General features: G+C 52.8%; 1 protein-coding gene across 1 annotated transcript in view; it reads left to right on the forward strand.

The window, feature by feature from the left end:
• Positions 1 to 14,750, forward strand: part of LOC125323146 (interferon-induced very large GTPase 1-like) — a 29,197-nt gene continuing 14,447 nt past the window's right edge. The window contains exons 1-2 of the mRNA XM_048297818.1: positions 1 to 129; positions 6,299 to 6,490. The gene's annotated coding sequence lies outside the window, so the exon portion shown is untranslated. The remainder of the gene's footprint in view (positions 130 to 6,298; positions 6,491 to 14,750) is intronic.

A 14,750-nucleotide genomic window follows, 5' to 3' on the forward strand; every position in this document is an offset into this window, starting at 1 on the left:
TGATTTCTTGGAATTGCTCTGCTGCTGCTATAAAAAGGGAGGCAGCACCGAGTTAAGAGCCAGGGCTGGGTAAAGAGGGGCTGAGATGGGCTTCTCTCAGCCCGGGAGCTGCGGGTCCGGAGGGGGACGGTAGGACCTGGGATGGGCTGTGGGGCTGGGAGGCGGGAGCAGCCCGGAGCGGGATCTTGTTGGGCTCCTGCCTCCTGTTGCCTGTGTTTGGCCGTGTCTGGGGAGATGGCCGGGCAGGAGAGGAGGGGTCCGAGGGCAGCGGGCGGGTGGTGTCTGCTCCGAGCGGGGGCTGGAGGAAGCCGCCTTTGCTGGCAGCCGGTTTGGGGGAGCTCGGGGGAGCCGTGAGCGCTGCGGGGGCTGAGCTGGGAGGGGGCCGGGGTCAGAGGGGTGGGAGCGTTGAGTCGCCCCAAACCAGGCCAAGAGACACTTCCGAGACAAAGCCCAAGAAGCCGGTATTTGCTTCATTCAGCGCGCTGGGTGTGCTGGGATCACTCCTCCTAACACATACCCCCCAGGCACAGAGCAAATTACAAGATATGGTTACAGTTTATGCATATTCATTTTTTTCCCTAGAAAGGTGGGGTTATGCAAACTGTTTCTTGGAACTCATTGTTTTCATTAGCACACAGGAGCGCAGGCGCAGGGCTCCCTGGTGGTTGTGCTGGTGGTCGTTTGATGAAGGCTGCATCTTCTTCCTCACTTTGCACTTTTCACCTTTCTTTCCTAGGCGTGCGCAGTCTCTTGTCAACTGTTTCAGCAGTTTCTCTCCTGGTTTTAGCAAGCTCTGTCCTTCATTTCGGCAAGCTTTGTTCCCTATCTCTTGCCAAGTTACTCAGCTAGCTTCTACATTGATTACAATGTATCTTATTCTAGCCCCAGTAGACCAAAGCATGCCCAAGTACAATGATTTTAACCCTTTCATTGTGAGTGGCGGGGGAAGGAGGAGGGATGCGGGGGGATGGAGGGGCAGACTGAAGTCTGCAGAGGCTCCAAGCCTGGCCTGAGAGCTGCCAGTGGGGCTGGCCGGGAGGGTGAGAGCCACTGTGCCCCAAGGACAGATGGGGCTGATGGCCATGGAAAGGGAGGGGGTCCGGGAGGAGACTGCGGTGCCGGTGTGTCAGGTGGGAGGGAATGCAGTGCTGCCGTCTGGCCGTGGTGGCACCGGCAGTGGCCTTGTGGGTGACAGCCGTGCCCCCAGAGAGCCTGGAGCCCCAGCTCTGCCCAGGCCCAGGAGATTCAAGGAACATTCAGAGCCCAACCAAAGCCCGAAGAACTGGAGTGGGAGTTTCACTCAGGCACATTCCTTGGCTCCGAGCTCAATTCCATGGAAATCAATCACTTCTCCTGACCCCTTTCCTGCCCCTGGGCATGGCCATGGAAGCAGTGGGACATGGGACATTGTGGCAAGCTGACAGCCTCAGGTTGCCAGGAGCAGCCAAGAGACACGGTCAGGGGCTGGAGGCCATGGCCTCTGCTCCAGGGAACGCTGGGAAAAGCTCCTGTGCTGTGGGTGTGCTCATGTGTGTGAGCACATGGGGTGCACCTCTGTGTCTGTGTGTGCTTTCACATGTGCACGTGTGTGTGTGTGTGCAGGGGGGAGGGTGTGCCCTGCCCCACTGCTGGCTCTGTGCTGGGTCCTGAAAGGAATGAGAAGGAAGTGTCTTTACAAACAAACTGTGGGCCCGATGGTAGATAAAGCCAGATACTGAGAGGTGAAAGAAGCAATGGGAGGAACCATAGCTTCCATAGGAATTCCATTAATTGACACAGACTGTTACTCACTCAAGACTGTGCTAATCCCTGGATTTAGAGAAAAAGAACAGAGACACGAGGAAAAGAATGGGGGGGGGGGGGGGGCAGGGGGGTACACAGTCGAAAGGGGGTTTATATTAAGTGATTTGGGAAAATCTGTACCTCTCAAGTACCTCAACCAGTGGGGAAAGAAAGAGGGAAATGCGGCCGGAAAATTAGAATAAAAAGGAGGCTGTGTCCTCTTAACAATTTGAGACACCCCATGGAAATGCCCACGACCTCTCCCTTTATTCGAATAAAGTTACAGGACTCCTCTGTCTCCTTTTTGGACATAAACCTCTGGTGTTTGTGGATTAATTTTCCTGACAGTCCTCAGACTGCTCCAACACCTGGGAACATGTATTGGTTTCGCACAGCCTGGTTTTTGGTAGCAGGGGGGCCACAAAGATGGCTCCTGTGAGAAGCTGCTGGAAGCTTCCACCATGTCCAGCAGAGCCAATGGCTGATGGCTCTGAAGATGGACATGCTGCTGGCCAAGGCTCGGCCAATGAGAGAGGTTGATAACACCTCTGTGATGACATATTTAAGAAGAAAATCAAAACAAAGGTGCACAGTTTTTTCTTCCAGCCAGAGGCGAGGAGGAGGTAAGAACACCTCAGGGAAAACAGCATGGTGACACCAATGTCAGTGAAGAAGGAGGGAGAGGAGGTGCTCCAGGTGCTGGAGCCGAGATTCCTCTGCAGGCCATGGTGAAGACCCTGGTGAAGCAGCTGTGCCCCTGCAGCCCCTGGGGATCCACAGGGGGTGCAGAGATCCACCTGCAGCCCCTAGGGGAGGTGCCCGGGCCGGAATGGGTGGATGCCTGGAGGAGGCTGTGATCCAGTGCAAGAACCGGTGGAGAGCGAGGCCTCTGCTTCCAGGCTAGAGCATCCTTGTCTTGGAGGACTGCACACCGTGGAAAGAGGGAGTCACGTTGAAGCAGTTTTGAAGCACACAGGCTGTGTGCCTGTGGGAGGGGCTCACGCTGCAGCAGGTGTGGTGTGGCTGCTGATCGTGAGAGTGGACCCACGCTGGAGAAGTTCAGGAGAACTGTCTCCCGTGGGAGGGACCCCACGGCCTCACAGGGGAAGGAATCCTCTCCCAGAGCAGCAGAAGGAAGTCTCGGTGGTGAACTGACCAAACCCCCGTGCCCTGTCTCCCTGCGCTGTTGGGGGGAAGGAGGGAGGGACTGGGGGGAGAAGGTGTTTTAAGGGCTTATTTTACTTCTCATTGTCCTTCTCTGATTCTGTTAGTAATAAATTCACTTTGCAACCTTAAGTTGAGCCTGTTTTGCCCTTGAAGTGTTTCTCCCTGTCCTTATCTCACTCATTAAGTGTTTGTTAATTATTTTCCCTCTCCGCTGCCCAGCTGTGGCAGGGGAGGGTGAATGAGCGACTCTTGTGGGTGCCTGGTGTTGGGCCCATGTCAAACCATGACAGAACATCCCACTGCTGGTGTTCCTCCTCTCATGTCTCCCTCCCCAAACCCAGGGTGTTTTGCTCCAGCCCCGTGGCTTCCTGCTCCAGGGGGTCCCACAGCCTTGTGTCGGTGCTGCAGGAGGAGGAGGAACCCCCTGCCAGAGCATCAGCCTCTTCTACCACAAAAGCAGAAGGAGATTTTGTGAGTGGCCTGGCATCCCAGATCCTTGGTGCTGGCACGCTTTGTGCTCACTTGCTGCACTGGAAAACATGGTGGGAGCTGCAGCCCTCAAGCACAGGGAATCAACCCTATTGTCCCTGGGGTGTTATTAATGGATCCTCTGTGGGTTTGCTGGGATGGCTCTGGCTGCAGGAGCTGTGCTGTGGGTCCCCGTTTCCCATCTTCCTTCTTTTGGCCTTGCTCCAGCCCAGGGAACTTCCCCAGCCTGTGTGGGCTCAGGTGGTGTAGGCTGATGTGTCTGAAGGTTGTCTCCGTGTCCCTGGGTTGTTCAGGGCATGGAGCTGATGTGATTGCACCAACAAGCAGCTCCCCCCATCCCTCCCCTCCTCAGCTCCATCCTGTTCCGAGGTCTGGCTGCCGTCAGCCCTTCCTATGGAGGCAGGAGGAGCACTGAGTCCACCTCTGCAGCTCCTGGCATGAGAGGGACATGGAGCTGCTGGAGTGAGTCCAGAGGAGGCCAGGGAGATGCTCCAAGGGCTGGAGCCCCTCTGCTCTGGAGCCAGGCTGGGAGAGTTGGGAATGTGAAGCCTTGAGAAGGCTCCAGGGAGACTTTGGACCCCCTTCCAGTGCCTAAAGGGGTTCTAGGAGAGCTGGAGAGGAACTTGGGACAGGGGCCTGCTGTGCCAGGACAAAGGGGAATGGCTTCCCAGTGCCAGAGGGCAGGGCTGGATGGGATATTGGGAAGGAATTGTTCCCTGGGAGGGTGGGCAGGCCCTGGCACAGGGTGCCCAGGGAAGCTGTGGCTGCCTCTGGATCCCTGGCAGTGCCCAAGGGCAGGCTGGACAGGGCTTTGAGTACTCTGGGCTTGTGGAAGGTGTCCCTCCCCATGGCAGGGGGTGGAATGAGACAGATTTAGTCTCTTCCCACCTAAACCAGTCTGGGATTTGATGATCCAGAGTAAGAGGAGTAGGTTAGGAGATTTCCAGCCATGAGCCCCAGTTACTGCTCACCTCCTGCTGACCTTCACCCCAAACCAGGCAGCAGCGCCCCAGTTTCACTTCCACACTCTGCTGCAGTAAAAAACATGATTTCCAGGAAACCGGCACCGCACCTCACCACCTCTAACAGGAGGAACAACACCCACCGGGGAGGCGGGAGCCGGATAAGAAGAGGGGCAGGGTCGGGCCATCCCCAGTCCGGGAGCTGCGGGTCCGGAGGGGGACGGTAGGACCTGGGGATGGGCTGTGGGGCTGGGAGGCGGGAGCAGCCCGGAGCGGGATCTTGTTGGGCTCCTGCCTCCTGTTGCCTGTGTTTGGCCGTGTCTGGGGAGATGGCCGGGCAGGAGAGGAGGGGTCCGAGGGCAGCGGGCGGGTGGTGTCTGCTCCGAGCGGGGGCTGGAGGAAGCCGCCTTTGCTGGCAGCCGGTTTGGGGGAGCTCGGGGGAGCCGTGAGCGCTGCGGGGGCTGAGCTGGGAGGGGGCCGGGGTCAGAGGGGTGGGAGCGGAGCGGCGGGGGAAGGAGGAGGGATGCGGGGGGATGCAGGGGCAGAGTGAGGTCTGCGGAGGCGCAAAGCCTGGCCCGGGAGCTGCCAGCGGGGCTGGCCGGGCACAGATCCATTGCGGAGCCCCTTCCCTGCCGTCTGCCCGTGCCCGGCCGGGAAACGCTCCCCGCGGGCGGGGCCGACCCTGCCCGGCCCGGGCACCGCCAGCGCCGCGGTGGGGCCGGGTGGCTGCGCTGCCCTGAAGGCCGGAGCGATGGGGGCCGGGCGCCGTCCTGGGGCTGATGCTGGGGGGGTTCCTGGCCCCCTTCGGGAGCAGGGCAGCTTCGCGGTGCTGAGGGGCAGGCACGGGACATCCTGCTCTGTCCGGGCACCCGGGGCTACAGCTCTACCTTTTCCTCCCCATGCAGGGAGGGTGGCATTCTCCTCTCTTCCAGTCTAAGCGTCACCGCCCAGAGCGCTCTGCTCCCTGCGGCAGCCCCTCAAAGGCGCTCCCAGAGCCCCTTTCCCTGGGGCAGGGCTGGGGAAAACACTCTCGGGGGGCTGTTCCCGTGAAACGGGCTGCAGGCATTCCCATGGCAGGCGATGCTGCCAGCCTTGCTGCTTCCCTCGTTTGCTTCCAAGGAGGAAGCCGATCCCGAGTGGACAAGCTACAGCAGTAGCCCTGAGCCAGCAGTTCCCTTCCCAAGCAGCCGTCCCGAACTAAGGCTCTGCTGCCCGCGGAGCAGCTGGACATGTGCCCAAAGAAAACAATTGGTGTCCGAAGTCCCTCGTGTGCTCTGCCAGCACACCCACCTTTCCTCTGCTGCTGAACTGCCCTTATCTCGAGCCAGCATTTTTTCCTGCTTTTGCTTTCCCCCTCCTGTCCCCATCGTGCTGGTGGGAGCACACGAGCTGCTGGTGGGGGCTCAGTGCCTGCTGGGATCCAAGCCCAGCGCTGCCTCTCCCTCTCTCCGGGGGCCTGAGCTTCCCCCCAGCAGCAGCTGTGGGATGTGGGCAGTGGTGGGACGGGGCTGCCCCACTGTCAGTGCTGTTCCCTGGCCTCTGCCCCCTGCACACCTTGTCTCCTGCCCCGAGAGCACAGATGTTCCCTGGACAGCCTCTCACCCATCAGCACCCCCAAGTCCTTCTCCTCAGGGCTGCTCTCAATCCATTCTCTTCCCCTCTTGTGTCTGTGCCTGGCATTGCCTCTCCAGCATGTCCAGCTTCCTTCTGGTGGGGGAACAGGGATGCAGGTCCCAGGTGAAACCCTGCTCGTGTCAGCTCCCCAAAAGGGCCCTGAGGAGTCTTTGCTGCCTGGGCAATCCCCAGTGGAGGAGAAGGGTTGGCCTCCAGGGCTCCCTGGAATTAAACCTCCACATTGATGGGTTGCCTTCTCCTGTCTCTCTGCTCTTCTCCTTTAGGATTTCGAGCCTTTCCTTGCCGGTGCTCTTCCTCCTGAGTTCTCAAGGTGGTTCCCATCTTCTTCTCCTCACCCCGCTGTGTGTCCCAGGCCTGCCACTGCTGCTGTGCTGTGTCCCCTGAGCTGGGGCCCTCGGCTGCCGGTGTCCCCTTGGGAAACGAAGGCTTGGAGCAACGGGAGCATCTGCTGTGAGGTGGGTGAGGGGAATCAGAGCCCACAGCCCTTGCCCAGATTGCTCAAATCTCCATGGACCCTGAGGGAAAGCTGTCCCTGAAGGCTCTGGAAGGGTGCAGGAGCCCAGTCCCAAGCCTCTTGGATCGATACCTGTGCTGGTAATGATGCCTGAAGAGGCCTCCTAGAAACAGAGACTAGACAGGAGTAAGGCAATAAAAGTAGGTATTTATGTGAAAGACCTTCAAAGGTACCCCTGGGGAGCCAGAGCCTTTTGCCAAGATGGACCCCAAGATGGACGACAGCTCACGAGTTCTTCACACTTTTATAGGTTTGGTTCATTTGCATATCAGGGTTAATTCTCCGATTAAAGCTTCAGTTTAATGATGTAATTCCCCTCAGCTTACCCCCCTGTAGTGGTTTGGTCCAAAATACTCATTACTGTTTATCTGCTGTGAGATAAGAATTAGGAGAAATGCAAAGCAGGCACCAAACTTGAAAGAATATAAAGAAGTTTATTAACAGACCTAAAAGAGGGAAAAAAAAATTATACCACCTTCAGAACTCTCCTCCTCCTCCCCACCTTCCTCCCTTCTCCCACTGACAATGTAAAAAGACAACCCTTAAGATTTTCAGTCTGTTTACCACTGCCATAATAACCTTGTTTAGTCCATTTAGAAAGAGAAGTCTCTTCTTGCTCATGCTATGAAAACATTATCACAGCGAGACAGCCGCCCACTTCCAAATATCGTTCAGTCCATTCAGGAAGAGGAGTCTCTCTGCCTGCGTGTGAGTCCCTTCCCCCGACTTGCAGCTTTTCCCACAACTGCTTTTGAGGGTCCACTCTTGAAGTTTTTTGGGGTACAATTTTAAGGTTGAGCCGTTCAGAAACAAAAACAGAGGCCCTTCTCCTTCCCTGGGAGCAAAGGGTCTTCATCATCTTCATCTTTAGGACTATCTCTGGGAGCATCTCTAGGAACTGAGGTTTTCTCCTTTCCCGTTTGGAGCAAAAGTCCTCATCTGGTTCATCTCTCCCTGTCCAAACTTCTCATGAAATTACAGCTGCGTCAGCATCTGCCTATCTCAGCGCAGGTGCTTTTGCTTACGGGTTGAACACTCCACCCCCCATATCTTCATGAAATGACAACGGGATACTCTGATATATCATAGCTTCACAACAGACTTTCAGCTTTAAGCATCTCCTCTCTCTCTTCCCTCAGGTTTTCAGCTCTTCACAGCAGTAAAAGGGTTAATCTCACCTCGGCCTTGCAGCTTTGCAGCTGGAATGTTGAATTTTTCTTATCGCAGTGGAGAGGGGGGAGAGCCGAGCTGCTCCGGCTGCCCACGGCAAGGCAGTGGGAGGGGTTCCATGACTGGAACAGGTCCATTGACTCCAGGATGGCCGTGGCCCGGCCCGGCCTGGCCCAAGCAGGGCCTGGCCGGGCCTGCTGGCCCCCACACGGGGCCCGCAGCCACCTGTCCCAGCGCCGGAAACGAGAGAGAGCTTGGAGGGGGAGTTTTCCTATTCTTAAATGTGGATCACAGAGGTGGTCACAACTTTAAGTGGCTTAGAGAATTGTCCATATTCAAACTGGCCAGCTGATAGGTTCTATCAGTTCCCAGAGGAAACTGTAAGCACCCCTTAGCAAGGACATCCCTTCCGGGACTATGTTTGCTAACCTATGACACCCCCCTTAGAGGCTCTTTAGTTTATACTTTTTGGGCCTAGGATGGTCTGGGTGTCCTTAGGGAGCAGGCCTGGAGACACTTTGTTATGTCTATCTGGCATGAGAGAGCAGGCTACAAGAAACTTCAGAGTTGCACACTAAGCAATATAGTGATTTGAAAAATATAAAAGTTAAAACCTAAGGCATCAGTAAGAGTGCTGTGGCCTTGGTGGGCCGGAAGCTGAATGCACAGGAAGGTTTTGTGCATGGAGTGAATTTCTCCAGTATCCAACTGATCTGAGACTGGTACAGTGCTCAGGCTTTGTGACAGTGTCAAAAACTCCAAAGATTTAATGGCAGGTGTCCAGGGAGGGTACCAGCTTCGTTAGGGTGAGTATTGTGGTATCATGGAATGGCCTGAGTTCAAAGGTGTTTTGCCAGTGGGCAGGGTCAGCACAAAAGACACAAACACCAACCTAAGGAATGAGTGTAGTTTACTGTAATGCAAAATGGCAAAGAATCAAAAAAAGATGAGCTCAGCAAATCACCTGTCCCGGTTTAAAAGGACAAGTGTCTGCCAGTTAAGGCAGGAACCTTCCTGGAATGGAAAAGATGACGTCCTCCCTCCAAATCATTACAACTTCAAAATTACGGGGCTTTCAGGCAAAGATATGGGAAAAGGAGAAACAATTCCTTACTAGCATATATATAACAAGACAAACCAACAACAACAGCAGCAAAAACAAACAAACCAGAAACCCAGTAACAGCCTTTTCCAGCCGGTCAAGCTCTTTCCCCTTTGGTGTAGTTATGACCACAACTGGCGGGGGCGCTGGTGGTGCCAGGCCATGGCTGCAGTTCCGCTCACGGCCGGCAGGGGCGATGGCGGTGCCAGGCCATGGCTGCAGTTCCGCTCACGGCCGGCAGGGGCGATGGCGGTGCCAGGCCATGGCTGCAGTTCCGCTCACGGCCGGCAGGGGCGATGGCGGTGCCAGGCCATGGCTGCAGTTCCGCTCACGGCCGGCAGGGGCGATGGTGGCTCCCGGCTGGGCAGGGCAGGGGCGATGGTTCCTCCACGCCTGCAGGGGGCGCTGTGGCGCGAGCTCAGCTGCCTCGCCACACGGCAATGGCGGCTCAGGGGAGAGGGGAAAGAGGGGAAATGGCTCCTCTTGCAAAACTCACAGGGAGCAGCCGGTCTCAGTGCCACTCCAGGTGGCAAGCTGGACTGTAGCAGTAACCTTGCAGCAGAGGCAAGCAGACCCATGGCGACGAAAGTGTAGCAATAACCCCAGAGCAGCGGCAGACAACAGCTGGGGGCCAGGTGGACCCAGGAAGAGAGAGAAAGTGGAGGGGGAAGTGTTTTGGGTTTTCCCCTGGCTCTCATGTGTCCTGTGTGATATTCTGGCAACGGCAGCAGCAGCCAGGCTGCCGTGCACAGCCGGGAGATGCTTCCTCTGGAGAGAGGAAGGAAGTGGAGGGCCTGGGTTTCCCCTGAGGCACCCAAGCAGATTGTGAGGGTCCCTCCCAAGCAAGGTTGGGTGTTGGAAGGTCCCAGCTGAATGGCTGCTCTTGCGAGCAGAGGCTCCTCCACGGTAAGGAGAAGCAGTGAAGGAAGACTCTGCAGTAGCAGCGAATGGAGTGGGCAGCAGCAGTCCAGCATGTTGCCTCTTGGAGGCGTAGCGACCTGGTTCAGGAACTGCACGACGACCACCTCAGGTCGTTCGGACCATCAGCTCACAGACACCAATGTGGTGGACAGCAAATGGCCTTTATTCATGGGTTACATAGGGTTAAATAACCTGGGTTTGCCGCGTCACTTCCTTCTGCTCATGTATTACCTGTAGAGGGGAGGGGTTCTACCTGTCCCGCACAACGCGATATCTTCCGAACGCCTGTCCCTAATCACCTACACCAGCACCAAAATCACACCCGTCTGCCCTCCGAGCTGGGCAAGGTGTCCCTCCCCCAGCTGAGAGACTGCTGCAACTGCACCTCTTTCCCCCTCCCTCCCAAAACCATTTCCGTGTAATTCCAAGAGACATCTTTTGTCTCTTAAGTACTGTCCATTTGTCATCTCGGGGGCAACAAATGGGAAGAAAATTCCCCGAGAGGAAAAAAAACGCCAAAAAGCCGAATCCCCAATACCACCCAATCGTTACTACCAAAGACTGCTTGTAGTGGTTAAGAAAGATACATCAGCAGTTAACCTAAGACTTTACCATCATCCAGATCCACACATCGGCCCCTGTGAGAGCAAGGGAGTGGAAAGCCACTCCCAGTGTGAGAAACGAAGCCCACTCCTCTTTTTGGGGTTTTATAAATTTAATGGGGGACAATAGGGGAAAAAGGTCACTTAAAGTGAAAACAACAGCACACAAAAACAACATGGCTCATAGCCAGAGGCACGCAAACTTACACAAACTTCCTGTTTATATGCTTTATTTAACATTATACATATTAATAAACCACCATGCATATACATAATTTTTCTAAGAACTGATTTGCATTTTCTTATAAGGGATTAACATAGTTCATTCCCTGATCCACAATTTTGGAGTATGTGTAATGTAATCATGAGGATCTTTGGGGGTCTTCTTTGATGAAGGCTCAAAGTCTTCCTCGCATCTGAACTTTTCAACTTTGTCTTTGGAGCATGTGCAGTTATGGTGTTCTAGGTCTCTCCGGATCTAACTGGTTTAAATTCTCCATTTTGTGGCTAATTGACTTTACATTTGCCAGCTTCTCATCAGTGCATCCTGCTGCTTCCCAGTATAGCTATACTTGTCTATTTTTGAGATTATTCACCTGGTGAGTTTCCGTTTATTTAAGCATTAAGTGATTAGTTAACCATATACTAGCTATTACATCGTATAGAAAGTTATGATTCAGATTATAAAGGTATAGAAAGTTATGATTCAGGTTATATTGATATCTTATAACTCAAGCTATATAAGCATCTTGTAACTTTGACCCCGGTTATAATGTTAGTTAATACCTGCATAGCAAAGTTATTCTTAACATACTTGCACATAGTATTTCCTAACATATTCTGATAGATAATATTTCTTACATTTTACTACCTGTGAAAGCCAATGCTATAATAGCTGTTTATCACACCAGTAACTGGGAATTACTGCGGTGCTTCCACCCAGAGACAATAAGGCTTTGGACTAAGCTGTGAGACCACCCAGTGTTTATAGTGTTGAATAAACAAGCTGACATCACATCTAGTGCAGGAACATCTGGTTTTATTCTCCTTCTGGGTTCCTCCCAAAGCCTGGTCAGGGCTCAAGGGGGAACCAAGGGAGTTGACTTTGATCCTACAGCCCCAAACAAGGCCAGATGTCTGATTTCATGGCCTTGTCCTATTTCTAAATACAGAAAGGTAAATACATGTTTTGCTAATGAATGGTTACATAGATTGTATTGCTAATGATACTTTGTTAATGACTGGATACTGTTGCCTTTTTCCCAACCTGGAAATGAAACTTGAGATAATTTTAGTGAAGAGGTAATATAAGAGTGGATCTTTATTTGAAGGCCTTCGGGGCAGTTATGGAAAGATGTCCACAAAAGCCCATCCCCACAGCTCATCCCTGTTTCAGGATTCTTCCATGTAATAGCAAAGAGTCCTTGGTCTTTCTTATTCACAGGGATGCAGGAGAAGGTCTTTTTAAAATTTAATTAAGTAAACCATCCTAAACTATCTGTTATTCTTCTCCTTTTGCAAAATTCCAATGGATCCTTCTTAGGAGAGTTTGGCAAATAGAGAAACTGATAAATCAACCAGTGTTTTTCCAATTCATATTTTAAAGGTTAGAAGAAAGGTCTCATTTTTCCTGCCCCTCTGGCACTAATAGCTCTTATAGTATCTTGGCTCAGTTTCCATTCTAAGGTATTTGTTAACACAGGACTCTGCTTAACTATAGCCTGTTTTAAGGGAGCCTGAAAAACGGTTTCTTGTTCTTTGGACCTGGTGTTTTCCCTTCTGAGTGCCTAGCAGCGTAGACAAAGAGCGCTCATTGCCCGCCACACGGACCGGGGATGGATGCGTGGTGTGGGCACACCCACCCGGGAACACCTTCGGCACGTGGGGTGCCCTGCGCCCCATCTTGCCCATGCTGCTCACAGTGGCTTCTGGGTATCTCCAAACAAAACTCGTTACTGTGAAAACTGCGATAGCCATTCCGGCTTACAAAAGTGACATCAGCTTTCCTGACCGACTCAACTCTTGTTTTTCCCCTGCCTTCCGCAGCAGCAGAATCGGTGTCGCCCCGGGGGATGACACTTCCACCCACAGATTTCACGCTCCCGGCCCCCTTCAGGCCGGCATGGGTGAGGCCCAGGGGTGGCGGGCGAGTCAGGCCATGTCTGCGTGGCGGTGGCCCCCCCCATGCTGGAGCAGGGACGAAGCGGTGCAGCGAAGTTCTGGGCCGCTTCCCGAGACCGCTCCCCCACTCCATCTCCCGGCCGTTACCAGGGCAATGGCAGGAGCTACCTTGGCCCCTCTCAGAGCGCCTGGTCCCCCCACCTGTCACAGGGGGGCGTGGTCTCCCCGCTGGTGGAGTCATCTCCTGGGAGTCTGGGAGCTGCCCCCGCCCTAAAATCCGGGAAAAAACTTTCCACAGATGGAACATAGGAAGTGGGGGCGCCTTCCTCCTCCCTTGCAATGGCGTGAGCCCAGCCTTTCTTGGCCACTCCATTAAACCTGTAGGAATTGGGGGCCCTTCCCCTGTGTGAGAAATGAAGGTCACAATCTTGATAGTCTAAAGAATTTTATTAAACACCAAACCAAATAACTAAAGTACAGACGACTGGAAACCACTGCAGCAGTCTGCCTGGCACAAAGCAAAGTGCAGTGCTGGGTGCATACCTGTGAACAGATGCGGCCAGAGGCACACCTGCAGTCTGAGGGTGATACATTTTATACCCCAAACCCCGCCCTTAGACCACCCATTCCTGCGCCCACTAAAGTCTTTGGGATTGGCTCGTTGATGTCTTGGGTATCTTGACTGGCTCATTCTTGTTGGATCACTGTCTAGGGTCTTCCTGTTGTTCATCATTCATCGAATGCTGTTCTTGGTTTTATCCCTTTATGTTAATTTGGCATTGAACGCCCATCTCTTATATTACTTCATCGGTTTCTAGAAAGCTCTACATTCATTCCTGTGAGGTGATAATAGCAACTAATTTTTGACAATTGAAAAATTAAACACTGACCCTTTCAACTTAGTATCAAAGAGCAAGCAATTAAAATTAACTATAACAACCAAGTCAACTAATAACTTTAAACAGACTATCACAATTATAATCAATTCTTACGCTCCAATTCTTACCTGCCAATCAATTCTTTATTGAATGTGAAAGCCAGATCCCTAAAATTCATTTATAACACCCTGCCTCCTGCCATGGAGCGGGCCAGGCTCCTCCCGGCTGCTCCATGCCCAGGCGTCCCAGGCCAACTCTCAATTCAAAACCCGTGTGTGTTAAACACAAAATAAACTTTTGCATTGTAATTTGCTTTTCTCCACCAATGAACAATCTCAGCTGATGGCAAACACACACACACACACGCACGCCCTGCCTCCCCCCAGCTGATCTGGGGCAGGTTGGAAAAGTGGTGATACAAAGAAACTTTGAGAAACAGCTCCAAAAAACAAATTCTCCACTGCCACGCTGGGTTTTTCCTGGGATTTCTTGTAATTAATGACCTTACACGGATACAAAATACATACACAATACACAAAAGTACAAACTACATACTACCCAATGAAAACAGCTAACTTTATATTACCTCCTGAGGGATCTTGAAACCAGGGGGTCTCAACCCTAGGTCATGGCAGAGAATTCTTAAGATTGCTGGCAGGAAAGAATTCCTTGCACGATGTTTCCGATTCAGAGGAAGGGTACCAGGTTCCCTTGTCCCATCTGGGGTGCCAGAATTGCTGTTGCCTTTTTCCCAACCTGGAAATGAAACTTGAGATAATTTTAGTGAGGAGGTAATATAAGAGTGGATCTTTATTTGAAGGCCTTCAGGGGCAGTTATGGAATGATGTCCACAAAAGCCCACCCCCACAGGGATGAGTACATTTTTATAGGTTTTAGGAAATTAATATAATTGATAAAAAGCACCAATTAGGAGGACAAGTAGTGATGCAATATTCCCCCAGGTCAAGCCCCTTCTCTGGAGTCCCTCCCTCAGCACTAGCTGTGCTCTGTCCATGAAATGTATCTCGAAGAGTTGTTCTCAATCTTGGTAGCCAGGAAGAACCAAGATAGCACCGGGGCCCTGTACCTCCTGAGGCTTGGAGCCCTGGAATTTGTTTTGTCTTTCTGCCTAGGGAAAGGCCATGGAAACTTACTGGGAAAACTAGCCACTAATACAATAGGCTACAGAGCTACAAATACATGTGCAAAGAATACAGAGAACATAGGAAAAAAAGGCAAAACCCAAACAGCATCAATAAATACAACATTTGGTTTGGAGGTTCATCTAGAGGTCAACTTTGGCTCAGGACCTGCTGTTCAGGCCTTAGTACTCCAGAAGGGACATACAGGGATCCTGGGAGAGGCAGGATTGCAAGATTTATTGCAATACCAAAAGCTCAGATCAGC

This window comes from Corvus hawaiiensis, chromosome 3 (assembly GCF_020740725.1).
Source record: "Corvus hawaiiensis isolate bCorHaw1 chromosome 3, bCorHaw1.pri.cur, whole genome shotgun sequence".
NCBI lineage: Eukaryota > Metazoa > Chordata > Aves > Passeriformes > Corvidae > Corvus > Corvus hawaiiensis.